This window comes from Schistocerca americana, chromosome X (genome assembly GCF_021461395.2).
Source record: "Schistocerca americana isolate TAMUIC-IGC-003095 chromosome X, iqSchAmer2.1, whole genome shotgun sequence".
Taxonomy (NCBI): domain Eukaryota; kingdom Metazoa; phylum Arthropoda; class Insecta; order Orthoptera; family Acrididae; genus Schistocerca; species Schistocerca americana.
The window spans coordinates 656,312,970-656,326,306 of NC_060130.1; the positions used below are offsets into that span (position 1 = coordinate 656,312,970).

At 44.4% G+C, this 13,337-nt stretch overlaps 1 protein-coding gene and 1 non-coding gene across 2 annotated transcripts in view; one reads left to right on the forward strand and one right to left on the reverse strand.

Moving 5' to 3' along the window:
* Nucleotides 1-13,337, reverse strand: part of LOC124555469 (kelch-like ECH-associated protein 1B) — a 119,283-nt gene that overhangs the window by 36,516 nt on the left and 69,430 nt on the right. The window lies entirely within an intron of this gene.
* Trnas-cga lies at nucleotides 746-820 on the forward strand. The gene has a single exon. It is a non-coding gene; the product is annotated as a tRNA-Ser (tRNA).

Here is a 13,337-nt window from a genome sequence, read left to right on the forward strand (position 1 = left end):
AGATGATGATAGGGTAGATTCAGTATTTATTGCTGCATATCAAGAAGCTATGCACAGCCTCCGAAGGAAAACCCAGGAGCAGGAGCGTCCAGTAATGGTAGAGTCAACAGTTTGTGTTACTACACAGCGTTTAGGTTAGTCCAATGCCTTTTTTTCCTAAGCAAACTTCTGACAAGAAGTGAATATTAACTGAGTTTTTGTCTGACAGACTACTGTTTATTTACATTTAGAACAATGGTATTTAATTTGCTGCAGCAGCTTCTGCGAAAGTCAAGTCTATATTGACAAATAGCTGTTGATACATCTGTTGTCAGCAGAGCAATTTAATTCTGTGTCAAGAGCTTTCTGATCTCGAAATCTTAGGCTATTGTGAGAACCGTACAGATCAGATTTTAGAGATCGTTTACTCTTATTGTTTATATTTTGTAACGCTACACTCCGGTAATTCTTTTGCGGAGGTCTGCTTGTTCTATCCTAGCTAGTCCAGACTGAAACTTACTGGCAGATTAAAACTGTGTGCCGGACCGAGGCTCGAACTAAATTGGTTCAAATGGCTCTGAGCACTATGGGACTTAACATCTATGCTCATCAGTCCCCTAGAACTTAGAACTACTTAAACCTAACTAACCTTAGGACATCACACAAGACCCAGTCATCGCGAGGCAGAGAAAATCCCTGACCCCGCCGGGAATCGAACCCGGGAACGCTCTACCAACTGAGCTACCCAAGCACGACTCACGCCCCGTGCTTGGGTAGCTCAGTTGGTAGAGCGCTTGCCCGCGAAAGGCAAAGGTCCCGAGTTCGAGTCTCGGTCCGGCACACAGTTTTAATCTGCCAGTAAGTTTCATATCAGCGCACACTCCGCTGCAGAGTGAAAAATCTCATTCTAGTCCAGACTGTTTTGTCAGTACTTTTGTATTTCATAGAGGTTTTTTTTTTTTTTTACGAAGTACGGTGTGGATAGGGTATGTGCTTGTTGTGTGGGCACACGAAGGGGAGTGGTCACTGTCCGTAAACATTTGGAAGCTGCATAGGCGACGGTCAGCAGACTACTGGCTACTGCTCAAAGCTGCGGCGACATCGAGGTATCGGAGCCAAGACCTCCGACACCTTTGGTGCCGTTGAATCACCTGTTGATACAGTTGTCGCTGCGACTTCCGACACGCAACTCCAGACTGGTCTGTCTTCACTCCAGAGTGAGTGGTGGACAGTGGTGGGTACGCGTGTGTTTGGGCGTAAGGCAGTGGGAACAGGCCGCACCGCTGGCTCCTTAAGCCTTGGCAAGAGCTAAATTAAATGCTACCCAGTCTTGATAATACTTCTCAGCTAGCACGGAACGCCAGCTGTTGGACCAGTGGCCGATTTTCCTACCCAATTAGGACAAGCGCAGAGGACTGGTATGATCGTCATATGGAGCTCCAGCGTTAGGCAAGTAATAGAGTCCCTCAGGAAAATAGCATGTAGGTCAGGAAAGAGTACCAGCGTGCACTTGTTGTGTTTGCTGGGAGATCTCGTCAGAGATGTAGTGGAGGCCTTGCCGGCGGATATCGAGCGCAGTGAGTGCAACCGGCTGTAAATCGAGGGTCATGTCGGACAAACGACGCCTCGCCTTGGGTTCTAAGGTCATCCTCAGGCGGATGGATGGTATGGTGAAGACAGCTAACATCACAGGCGGGGTGCAAGCAAATCTCGCTATCTGTAGCATCGTAGCCAGGATCGATCGCGGTCCTCTTGTATGGATCAGAATGGAAGGTATAAGCCAGAGTCTCAGACGATTCTGCGGTGGTATCGGATGCGAACGTCCGCTGTCGTGTGCAGAGTTGCAGAGTAAATGAAGGACTATATTGTTGACGTCAATATATTGCAGAATTATGGGACATGTTTTATTCTCACGTATTATGACGCTTTTGGAGAACGAAATCCTCCACTTTAAAAATCGATACAGATACCAGAAACAGGGATGTTGCTTCCCCATGAGATCCACAGCGCTGTAGGCTTTTGTAGGCTTCGGCACTCTGGTTCTTGTGTTCCTCGACTGTCTCACACAGCCCACGAGTGAAAAAAATACGAGCTTAGCGAGTATCGGACCAGATTAGCGACTGGATTCAAAACTCCCTTGCAGATATTACTCAACACGTCGTTCTTAAAGGGATAAAATCGATGGAAGTAAAGGTAATTTCGGGAGCGCCCCAAGGACGTCTGATAGAATGATCTACCAGAATGCGTCAGAAGCTCTATAAGTCAATTCCCAGATGATGTAGTTGTCTATCAGAAGAGAGCAACGCCAGTAGACAGTAACGATTTGCAGAAGGCTGTACAGAGGACTAATGAATTGTGTAGGGACGGCCAGTTGACCGTGAAGATAAATAAATGTAGCACATTGCGCATACACAGGAACAGAAATCCACTACTGTACAACTACAATATTGAAGACAAATTTCTGGAAACAGTAACTACCGCAAAATATTTAGGAGTATTTATCCGGAGCGATCGCAAGTGAAATGATCACGTCAAACAAATAGTAGGAAAAGCAGATGCCAGAACTGAGATTCATAGAAGGAATCTAAAGGAAATGTAATTCATCCACTAATGAAGTGGTATACAAGGCGATTTTCGCGTTTCATCAGAGGATCGCGTAGTCGGCGCCATAGCGTTTCAGAGATGCTTAACCATCTCCACTGGCAGTCGCTACAAGAGAAGCGTTTAGCATCACGGAGAGGTTTACTATCGAAATTTTGAGAGAGTACTTTCCGGGAAGAGTCGGACAACAAATTACTTCCTACCACATACGTCTCGCGAAATCACCACAACGAGAAAACTCTATAAATTAGAGCTAATACAGAAGCTTACAGACAGTCATTCTTCCCATGCGGCATTCGCGAATGAAACAGGGAAATGAGAGGGATCAGTTAGTGGTACTCGAAGTACCCTTGTAATTTAGGATATTCCATTAGATGATCACTAAACTGGCGAAGAAAGTAAGAGTGGATTGATATAAAAATTTCCACACAATCAATTCGGAATCACGAGCAACAACAATGTTCGTGAGAGTACTTCATCGAATAATCGAAAGGAAAACTAAAATTAAATTAGGAAAGGACCAGTTCGGTTTAAGGAAAAGCAGGGGCACTCCCGAAACAATTTTATCACTGCGCATACTAATAGAGGGCAGATTTAGGAAAACAATGATCATATATTTTATTCGTAGATTTCAGGGAATGCTTTTGATGACGTAAACGTAATTTAAAAAAATTTTTTTTTCTTAGACAGAAAGGTACAAATGCAGAGATAGAAGGATAATCCATTCTCTTTATGGGAAATTGGTTGGTGTGGTCACCACTGCTGAAATTATACAAGATGTGTGGTACGCATAGTTACCCACGGTCACAACTTATATTTTATTTACATATGGAAGAGACCATCACGAAAGCAAAAAGCTCTCTCTACGTGGGAGTTTGTGATAGGCAGAAAACGACAACGATACGTTTCGCTGACGACGTAACAGTAATAATGGAAAGTGAACAGGAATTTATTCGGTTTCTTTATTACACGGTCCAGTCACATTAATGTGACCCCCGCCTATGTTCGACTTCAACGAGCACTAACCACTCGCAGATGACAGCGGCAGTGGAGAGTACCGGGCATCTCTCCTAAAAGTCATCAGCCGCATTTTCTCTGGTGTTTCGACAGGTGTATGCAATTTAGTTTTGGAACGTGTAGCTGGTGTCAGCCCAAACAAATAATGTCCATCACACGTTTCATGCGATGCATAGCGTCGACGGAATGCTTTGGTTTGTATCCCGTTTCAAACCAAAATATTTTTAAATTGGAATTCTACGTGCCGTTTCGACAAAGTGCTACCATATTAGTCTAGTGCAATATTCTTTTTACCGATATGTATTAGCCGGCCACTGTGGCCGAGCAGTTGTAGGCGCTTCAGTCCGGAACCGCGCTGCTGCTACGGTAGCAGGTTCGAATCCTGCCTCGGGCATGGATGTGTGTGGTATCCTTAGGTTAGTTAGGTTTAAGTAGATCTAAGTTCAGGGGACTGGTGACCTCAGATGTTAAGTCCCATAGTGCTCAGAGCCATTTGAACCATTTTTGAATCGATATGTATTAACAGGAGTAGTAAGAAACAAGGAATAACGGGTACTACAGCAGCGACTGAGCAGCACGCTGCCACATGGAGGTAGCAGGTATTACGGGACAGGGCGATGCCGATGCTGCTGGGGTACTCGGTATTCATCGTGTATTACTGGTCCTATTAATACATATCGGTAAAAATAATATCGCACTAGACTAATTTTGGACCACTCTGTCGAATGGGCACGTAAAATTCCACTTTAAAAATCATTTTGTTTGTGACAGGTAACAAAGGGACGCTTTCCGTCGACGCTGGGTGTCGCATGAAAGACGTGATGAGCAAAATTTGTTGGAACTGACTCCAGCTACACGTTCCAAAAACCAAATTGCAAATATCTGCCGAAACACCAGAGAAAATGCGGCTGACAAAGCGTATCGGGAGAACGCGGAAAACTGCAGTCGTTGGCGTAATGCGGAAACGATGCGATTTATCTGACGTCCTAAAGGGCATGATCATTGGCTTTCGGGCCAAGGGTGGAGGCATTTCAGAAACAGCTAGTTTTGTAAACTGTTCGCATGCTGCCGTGGTTAAAGTAAACCGTACATGGAAAAATGACGCCCTATAAAGCCGGCACCGAAGCAACTGTGGTGCAGCACAGGCCGTACATGAAAGGGGTGAACGACAGTCGCGGAGTGTGTAGGGGAGAATAGACGTGCAACTGTTGAGCGACTGACCGCCCAGATGAACCAAGGGGATACCAACAGTGTCTCCTCAACGACAGTTCAGCGAACGTTGTTGCGTATGGACCTCCGCAGCAGACGCCTGGTACATTCACTCATGTTGACTGATGTTCATCGGCGACGAAGGCTGGAATTTGCACGCCAGTATCGCAGCTGTATGTCCACCTGAGTGCCGACAGGGCCCTTTCCGGATAAATCACGTTTTATGCTTCATTGGACAGACGGCTGTTGGCTTGTTCGGCGTGAAATACCTGAAAGCAAACACACTGTCAACAAGACGGAGCGTTATGGTTTGGGAATGTTTTCGTGGCATTCCCTGACTGGATCAACACATGTATACATCTGTACTTGGGGACTATTTCCACCCCTACATACAGTTAGTTTTTCCTCGGTGCACGGCTTCTATCAGCAGGGCAATGCTCGAACAGCTCGCATTGGTGCGAGGTTCGAAGAGCACCAGCACGAATTTACCGTACTTCATTGGTCACCAAACTCCCCGGATTTAAACCCATTCGAGAATCTGTGGGACCACCTCCATTGGGCTGTTCGTGCAATGGATCCTCAACCGAGAAACCTAGCGCAGCTGGCCATGGCATTGGACTCGGCATGGTTCCACATCACTGTCGGTACCTCCCAGAACCTCACTGACTCTATTCCTGCACATCTTGCGCTGCAAAGGAGGCAATTCAGGCTTTTGACAGATGGTCGCATTAATGCGACTGGACAGTATAAATGGATCGAGTCCTAGCTGCCGGCAGGTGTGGCCGAGCAGTTCTAGGCGCTTCAGTCTGGAACCGCGCGACCGCTACTGTCGCAGGTTCGAATCCTGCCTCGGGCATGGATGTGCGTGATGTCCTTAGGTTAGTTAGGTTTAAGTAGTTCTAAGTTCTAGGGGACCGATGACCTCAGATGTTAAGTCCCATAGTGCTCAGAGCCATTTGCACCATTAGTCCTAGCTGATGGCTACAATACGCACACAGAAAACGAAGTAATGGTGCTCGGGAGCACAAGTCCGGATTGGGAGGCGGCCGTGCCCTTTGAAACAAACCATCTTGGCAATCACATTTGTGGAGATCTGAACCACCGTCCTCGGCAATATGAGCCTTACCCTGCGTCACCACGCTCGGAATGGACTAATCTAGGACGGATTGAAGACGCCCAGTCATAATAAGTCAAAAAGGATAAAAACGCCTAACAAAGAACATAATGCATTGAAGATAGAATGGTTGAGCGTATCATGACGTGAGTCACTGATGAAGACAGTTGAAGAGATGGTAAAGGGAAAGAATAGCTGCACCAGGCGTGAATGCCTCTCTCCTGCACCCATAACAAATCTCTCTCTGCATGGTGTACCTTCAGATCATAAGAAAAAGAAAGGAGTGGTTGAGCCCAAACAATGCAGCGACTCCCCGCACAAAGATCTAAGTGCATCCACAACAGGTAATGTTATGCATCTGGTGGAACGGCGACGCTGTGATGTACTACGAATTGCTTCCCCGAGGTGTAACCATCACTGTTGACATTTACTGTCAACAACTGAGACGTCTTGCAGATTCACTACAAGAACAACGACTAGAAAGACTGCGTCAAGTGAAGCTACTCCATGTAAGGCCCGCCAGCAGTCTGCTACAGTGACAAAAAGCATTTCACAGCAGTTGGGTTAGGAAGTCATTCCGCACCCAACCTCTTCAGATGATCTTGCACCCTCAGATTTTCCGCTCTCTACTCAACAACCTTCAAGAAACTCCCTTTCCAGATGAAAATGCGCTCCGAAATGGCTCGACGAGTTCTTCGCCTTAAAACGACGTGATTTCTACAGTCGCGGAATCGAAAAGTACCCCAGCGTTCAATAGGAGCGAAGCAGCCTAAAAAGGAAATGTTTGTGTACAACGTCTCTTACAAAGAGAGAGAGAAAGAATAAGCTTAGTTTGACAAGGATAGGGAACAACAAGAACATCGACCTTTTTGCAGGAGTCATACAGGTAATGGGCTTAAATGATTTAGGAAAATGGAAGACAGCAATTTGTTTTGTTCATTCTCTCGAATAGAGAAGTACAGTTTGCAACATTATCAATACAGATACTGTGTAATGTAACATTTAGTTTGGACACTAAGAAAGAAGGGGGCTCATTAGTTGCTTAAAATATACATTACTAAAGACATGGCACTTTGATAAGTGAAAGATATCGCGAAGGATTATCTTTTTCGCTTACACCGCAGATAACAGCAACACATGAAAGCGAAAATGATTACAGAACTGATTACATTAGAGAACAGAGAAACGCTGTCCTGTATTACACTTTTTTTCATAATCTGCTGCAGAAACTGTAATAACCCAAAAATATCGAGATAACTAAGGGCGAAAGATGTGAGTGGGCTAAGCGCTTATCATCTATCTACACTGGTGTCCAGAATTAACGCAACAAACGGAAATTTTATAACGCTGCGTTTATTTTACCACAAAACAGTATGAACAGGTGATAGTAGAGTAGAAACAATGTAATGAACGCAGAACGTAAACAACTGCAACATGCATAACGGTAAACAAAAATGTTCTTCTTTTCTTCCAACTTAACTGATTTGTATACACGTTCTGACACCTAGTTACTGTGCACGGTGTGGGGTGTGACCACCTCTGCTAACAATACAGGCCTGACAACGAAAGCGGAAACGTCTTGGAGAATGGTTGGTGAATGCTGACGTGATGCAGCCCGTCTCCCTGGTGCATACCAGACACACTCTATGGGATTCAAATCTGGACAACGAGCAGGCCACGCCATGTATACAGTATCTTCCGTTTCCAAGAAACGTCAACCACCCGTGCTCTGTGAGGTCAAGCATCATCGTCCATCAGAACAAAGTCTGGTCGCACAGTACCTCGCAACAACAGCACATGAGACCCCAAGAACTCGTCACGATATCTGACAGCAATTAAACCTTGCCGATTCTACCATAAAATTTTATGAAGAGGACTGTCCAAGTGGTATGTTGACGACTCCACCCGAAGACGGGTCGCAGGTACACATACAGCAGATCCCCGACAATAAAGGCCACTCTGCCGAATCCTTTTGTACGCAGTCCACGTCCAGTGGATGTTGCGAGACCAGATGCCAGTTGCCGTGCCGTACTAAGGCGGTATCATCGCGCCCTTATAGCCAAATAACAGTCCTCTCTTTTTGGTGTCACACGTGGTCGCTCCTGTACTGGTCTTCGGGAAACAGTTTCGGTCTCTATAAACTGTCGCCACATCTGAGAAACAACAGAACGATTCACATTAAGCCATCGGGCCATATCAGTTTGCGAATTTCCTGCTTCCATTCTTCCTATGGGCCTCCACCGCAGAGAGTCTGGTAGGCGTCTTCTGTGTGCCAGACTGCACTGTATGTGACTGTGTACACAGCGATTGTGGATGTGAGACTATCCGGCAAACAATGCCCCGTTTGATAGGTGCCCTGGTTTCATCGTTCGCGTGGTTGTTCGTTGACCGAAATGCCATCTTTCCTGCTATACACGATCGTACGGACATCTAATGACAGTTTGTATGATTATGTCGTGAATTAGGGACAGGACGAGGAAACAGCGGTTTGTTGCTTTGATTTTGGACACCAGTGTAGATTCACTGCCGTATTTAGTTGAAACACCGGAATATTATGATTAATAAATTAATATTCACTGCTGGTAAGCCTTTTATTTCCTAACAGTCTCTTTTTCGTCAGTGAAATGGGGAACATGGGAGGGGAAAAACAATTTCAAGACGCGACAATTGGATTTACGATCAGGAAAGTACGAACACAGACTGCCACCACTTCACGACAACAAATGAGTTTCCATAAAGTAGTTTCGTGACCGCTGAATGAACTCGTCTTCCCTTGAATTCTGACGACCAGTGAACAATGAGTCTTTTCTCAAATGTCATGTTTACTTGCAACGGAGCATGCTGAATCACTTGCAGTGAGCGATATTCTGATGCAGGAGTTTGATTACAAATTCAGTGCAACGTCCACTGTTTGCAATCTGAGAGATGTCTGTTTTAATTAATCCATTCTTAACAGTATCACTAAGTAAGCGCCGCATGAATAAATCAAAGTGCTCGCTTCCGAAGACCAAACAAGTAATTTCTTAGAAGCAAGCGCAGTATAAGTTTTTTGTATAGATTTCTTTGAAACTTTTGAGTAATTTCATTAGATGATGTTGTGACGAAACGATGAGAAACAAATACAAACTAAGGAGAAGACTATTCTTAAAATTTGACTTTAAATGACATTTCAACCTCTTCATATTGCCAAACTGTTCATTAATATGAATCGGGTTGACCTTGTAATTTGCAAATGCTTAACAATTTAAAGTTTTATATATTCTTCATTTCTTCTGGAACGAAGGAGGAAGAAGAATGAGAAGAAGAAATAAACATTATTCGTTTATAAAAATGAAGACAATTGAGACGGTTGCCCTCTTAAGCAAGCTAGACTGTCAAATTATTACAATAAGAGTGATTTACACAAAGAATTATACCTTTAAGAAACAATTCACAGTTTGTGGATAAAGTAATTTGAGGGCGCAAGAACGAAACAAGGGTATTGGGTTTGCCTTTGGGAAGACGAGTCGTTCAAAAGCGGTTATACCATCCATTCGACGGAGCCAAATACTGCAATCGACAAAACAGACCTGGAAGTTGCTCACTGTTTCATCCGATTTTAGTCCAATAACGAATGCCAAATCACGTCTCAACAATCAGCAAAACAATATAAAACTAACTAGAAACGGGCTTCCCGCACCAAAGCTACAACCAGATTGCAGCATCTGTAAGAAAATATTTGGGCACCTAGGATTATCTAACGGCGTTGGTATAAGGTAATTCAAGTGACAGATCCAGAAAATATAGATAATACAAACTATGAGGAGCAAAAAATGGTTTCTCCTGTCTCCTCGTAGAGCAATAGCTGTGTAGAGCCGACGGGGAGGAATCTTTGGCAAAAGACACTCGTGTGAAATGATACTGGGAAACCATATAAACCGAAAGTCAGCACGTTGATTTGAACTTGGCCCTTCCAGAGGGTGTAATATGTATTTGTTCAGTGTGCCTCCTCGCTCAGTAAACAAGATGATCCCTAGGTAACTTTGTCCGTGGTGTACGCAGTTGTCTAAGACCTTCCTCGTGTACAAAAAAAAATTCCAAAAATGTTTCTGTACTTTAGATTCGGTACCGTGCGTCAAATGCTGTCCCTTGTACGCACAACTCTACGATGGGGGAACAGACACGTGCACAGTTAAACCATGAAAGTAACTTTTCGCATGACGTGTCACTGTCAAGTAACCATAACTCGACGAAACTTGGACCGTACATCTAAAGAACTGCTGCAGTACAGTACATAAAGTAACTGTAAGAAATACGCAATGAAGTGAACGAAATGAAATTTTTACTGTAAGACAATAATTCCTCTGAAGTCACCACGATTCATGATGGTTCTTAATAGGGTGTGTGAACACCACAGACAGCAATGCATGCTGTACAATGTGTTCCCATGCAGGTCACAAGGATGGTAAGGAGTTGTTGTTGTAGGGCGTTCCATTCCTCCACCAACGCGGCTGGGGACTGCTGCATAGCCGTTGGTGCATGTCGAAGTGCTGTAATATGTCTCCCCACCGCATCCTACACGTTCAAAAATGGCTCTGATAACTATTGGACTTAACTTCTAAGGTCATCAGTCCCCTAGAACTTAGAACTAATTAAATCTAACTAACCTAAGGACATCACACACATCCATGGCCGAGGCAGGATTCGAACCTGCGACCGTAGCGGTCGCGCGGTTCCAGACTGTAGCGCCTAGAACAGACTGTAGCGCCACATCGGCCGGCCGCATCCTACACTTGCTCGAAGGAATTTAAGTCGGAAAAACGGTCAGACCAGACCATTCGCCGAAATTCCTCGTTCCAAGAACGGCTGCACCCGTGCAGTTCGATGCGGTCGCGCATTGTCACCCATAAAAACATAGTACGAGGCGTGTTTTTTAAGTAAGTACCGTTTTGCCACACCGCGGCCGCAGCGCTGCCGTCGGCGTTCTGGGCATGCGCACTGGGTACCTACATCTGTTGTCAACGCACTGACGCCATTACAGTCTGATTCTTCCTTGTTTACGTTGTGTACTGAGTGTTTAAGATGCCTCCGATAATCGTGAGTCCCGCCGACTGTGAAGTACGGGCTGTTATAAGATTTCTTAGTGCTAAAGGCCTAAAAGCGATCGATATTCATCGTGAAATCTGTGCGGTTTACGGAGAAAACATTATGAGTGATGGAATGGTAAGAAAGTGGGTGAGATCATTTCAAAATGGTCGCACAAATGTGCATGATGAACAATGGAGTGGGCGTCCTTCGGTCATTAATGAAAGTTTGGCGCAGGTAGTGGACAATTAGGTGAGAGAAAACAGACGCTTTACGATTTCCGCCTTGCGGGATGATTTTCCCAATGTTTCTCGTAGTGTTTTGTATGGCATTGTGACCGAACACTTGAATTACCGAAAATAGTGCGCACGTTGGATACGGAAAATGTTGACGGATGTGCACAAAACCAAATGTTCAGACAGTGCAATGACTTTCCTTGAGCGGTACCACAATGACGGTGATGATTTCTAAGCCAAATTGTTACGGGCGATGAAACATGGGTTGCCTACGTCACACCAGAATCAAAGCATCAGTCCATGGAATGGCGGCATTCAGATTCACCCACAAAAGTGAAGTTTAAGCAAACAATTTCTGCCCGGAAAATCATGTGTACAGTTTTTTGGGACAGAAAAGGAGTATTGCTTGTGGAATTTCTGCCTCGTAATGAGACAATAAATGCAGCAGTTTACTGTAAGACACTGCATAATCTGCGCCGTTCAGTTCTGAACAAAAGAAGTGGCAAGTTGAGCAAGGGCATCGTTTTGCTGCAAGACAATGCCCGTCCACATGTGGCGAATCAGACCAAAGATCCCATCACATCTTTTCGATGGGAAATTCTAGATCATCCTCCGTACAGCCCCGATCTTGCGCCCAGTGACTACCATCTGTTCCTGCACTTGAAGAAACACCTGGGCGGTCAGCGTCTTCAAGACGATGACGAAGTCAAAACAGTTGTGATGCAGTGGTTAACAAGGAGGGTGTTCAAAAACTGGTACAACATTATGACAAGTGCCTCAACATTGACGGAAATTATGTAGAAAAGTAGATTAAAGTACATGCTTTCATGCAAAAATAAAATTATTGAGATATCTTAGCACATCTTTTTTTAATTTCAAAACGGTACTTACTTAAAAAACACGCCTCATATAATGCACCCCTGAAAAGACGCAAATGGGAGGACAGTTCACAGTAACGATGATTGTTGAGTGAACCGTGTTCAAAGAATTGGAAGTAAGTACGCCCATGAAACATTACGCCTCTCCACACCATAACACCTGGACCACCAAAACGATCATGCTGCAACCAGGAACGAGTTGCATCACGTCCACAGGCACCAACGACCATCCAACAGTTGTCAACCGTGCTGGTGGAGGAATGGAACGACCTGCCACAAGAACTCCTTATCACCCTTAGGGCCAGAATGGGAGCACGTTGCAGATCATCCATTTCCATCCTTGGTAATCAAATACCCTATTAAAAACAAAGTCCCGTCTTTTGTAATCTCCAGGGGACCATCATAAATCACGGTTACTTCAGTGCAGTTGTTGCCTTTGAATAAAAGTGTCATTTCCGTTCGTCTCATTGCGTATCTCCTTCAATGATCTCCTGTAGTATACTGTAGCAGTTCTTTCAATGTATGGTCTAAGATTGATTGAGATATGTTATTTGGAAGTGACACATCATGCGAAAGTTACTTTCATTCTTAACTTTTGTTTGTTGAAGTAAAGCTGCATGAAGTTCCCAAACGGATCAGAAACACTTAGGAATTTGGAAACAGTATTTCTGTTCATTAATTTTCACTGTTACTACTTCTTTCTCTGCCTACATAAGTTTCTCGAGGTGAGAGAATTTTGAGAAACGTGGAATTTGGCGATGGCAACGGACCAATGGTTTGCTTATCATAAATGTTCACCAAAGACGTGTTACAACTGCCGTCGTTGAGAAAATATATAGCGCAGTTTTGCTTGGTTTTGTTAGATATGTGACCTGCATAGAATGTAAGGCTTACTGCAGCTCCTTCAATGGAACACGGTATTCGCAGCAGTTGTCGCCCATTCAGAAGTGAAAATTAGGTATTCAGATTTCTAACAAAACCACATTAAATGAAAATGGACACGTGTCAGCTCAATAAACAGAAGCAGTTCTTTATACAACTGCAAATACCATCTAGAAAGAGCGAGTGGAACCGCATTACAATGAAAACATCCGAGAGAAATTCTAACACACGTTCACAAATGGTATAGGCATTCGACGTGTCCGTAAAACAGACTGAGAGACAAAGATGAAGACAACTTCCAAGACTACAACAAGAGGAAAAGTCATCAATTTCTCTGTCGTTATGCCTGCAAAAGGC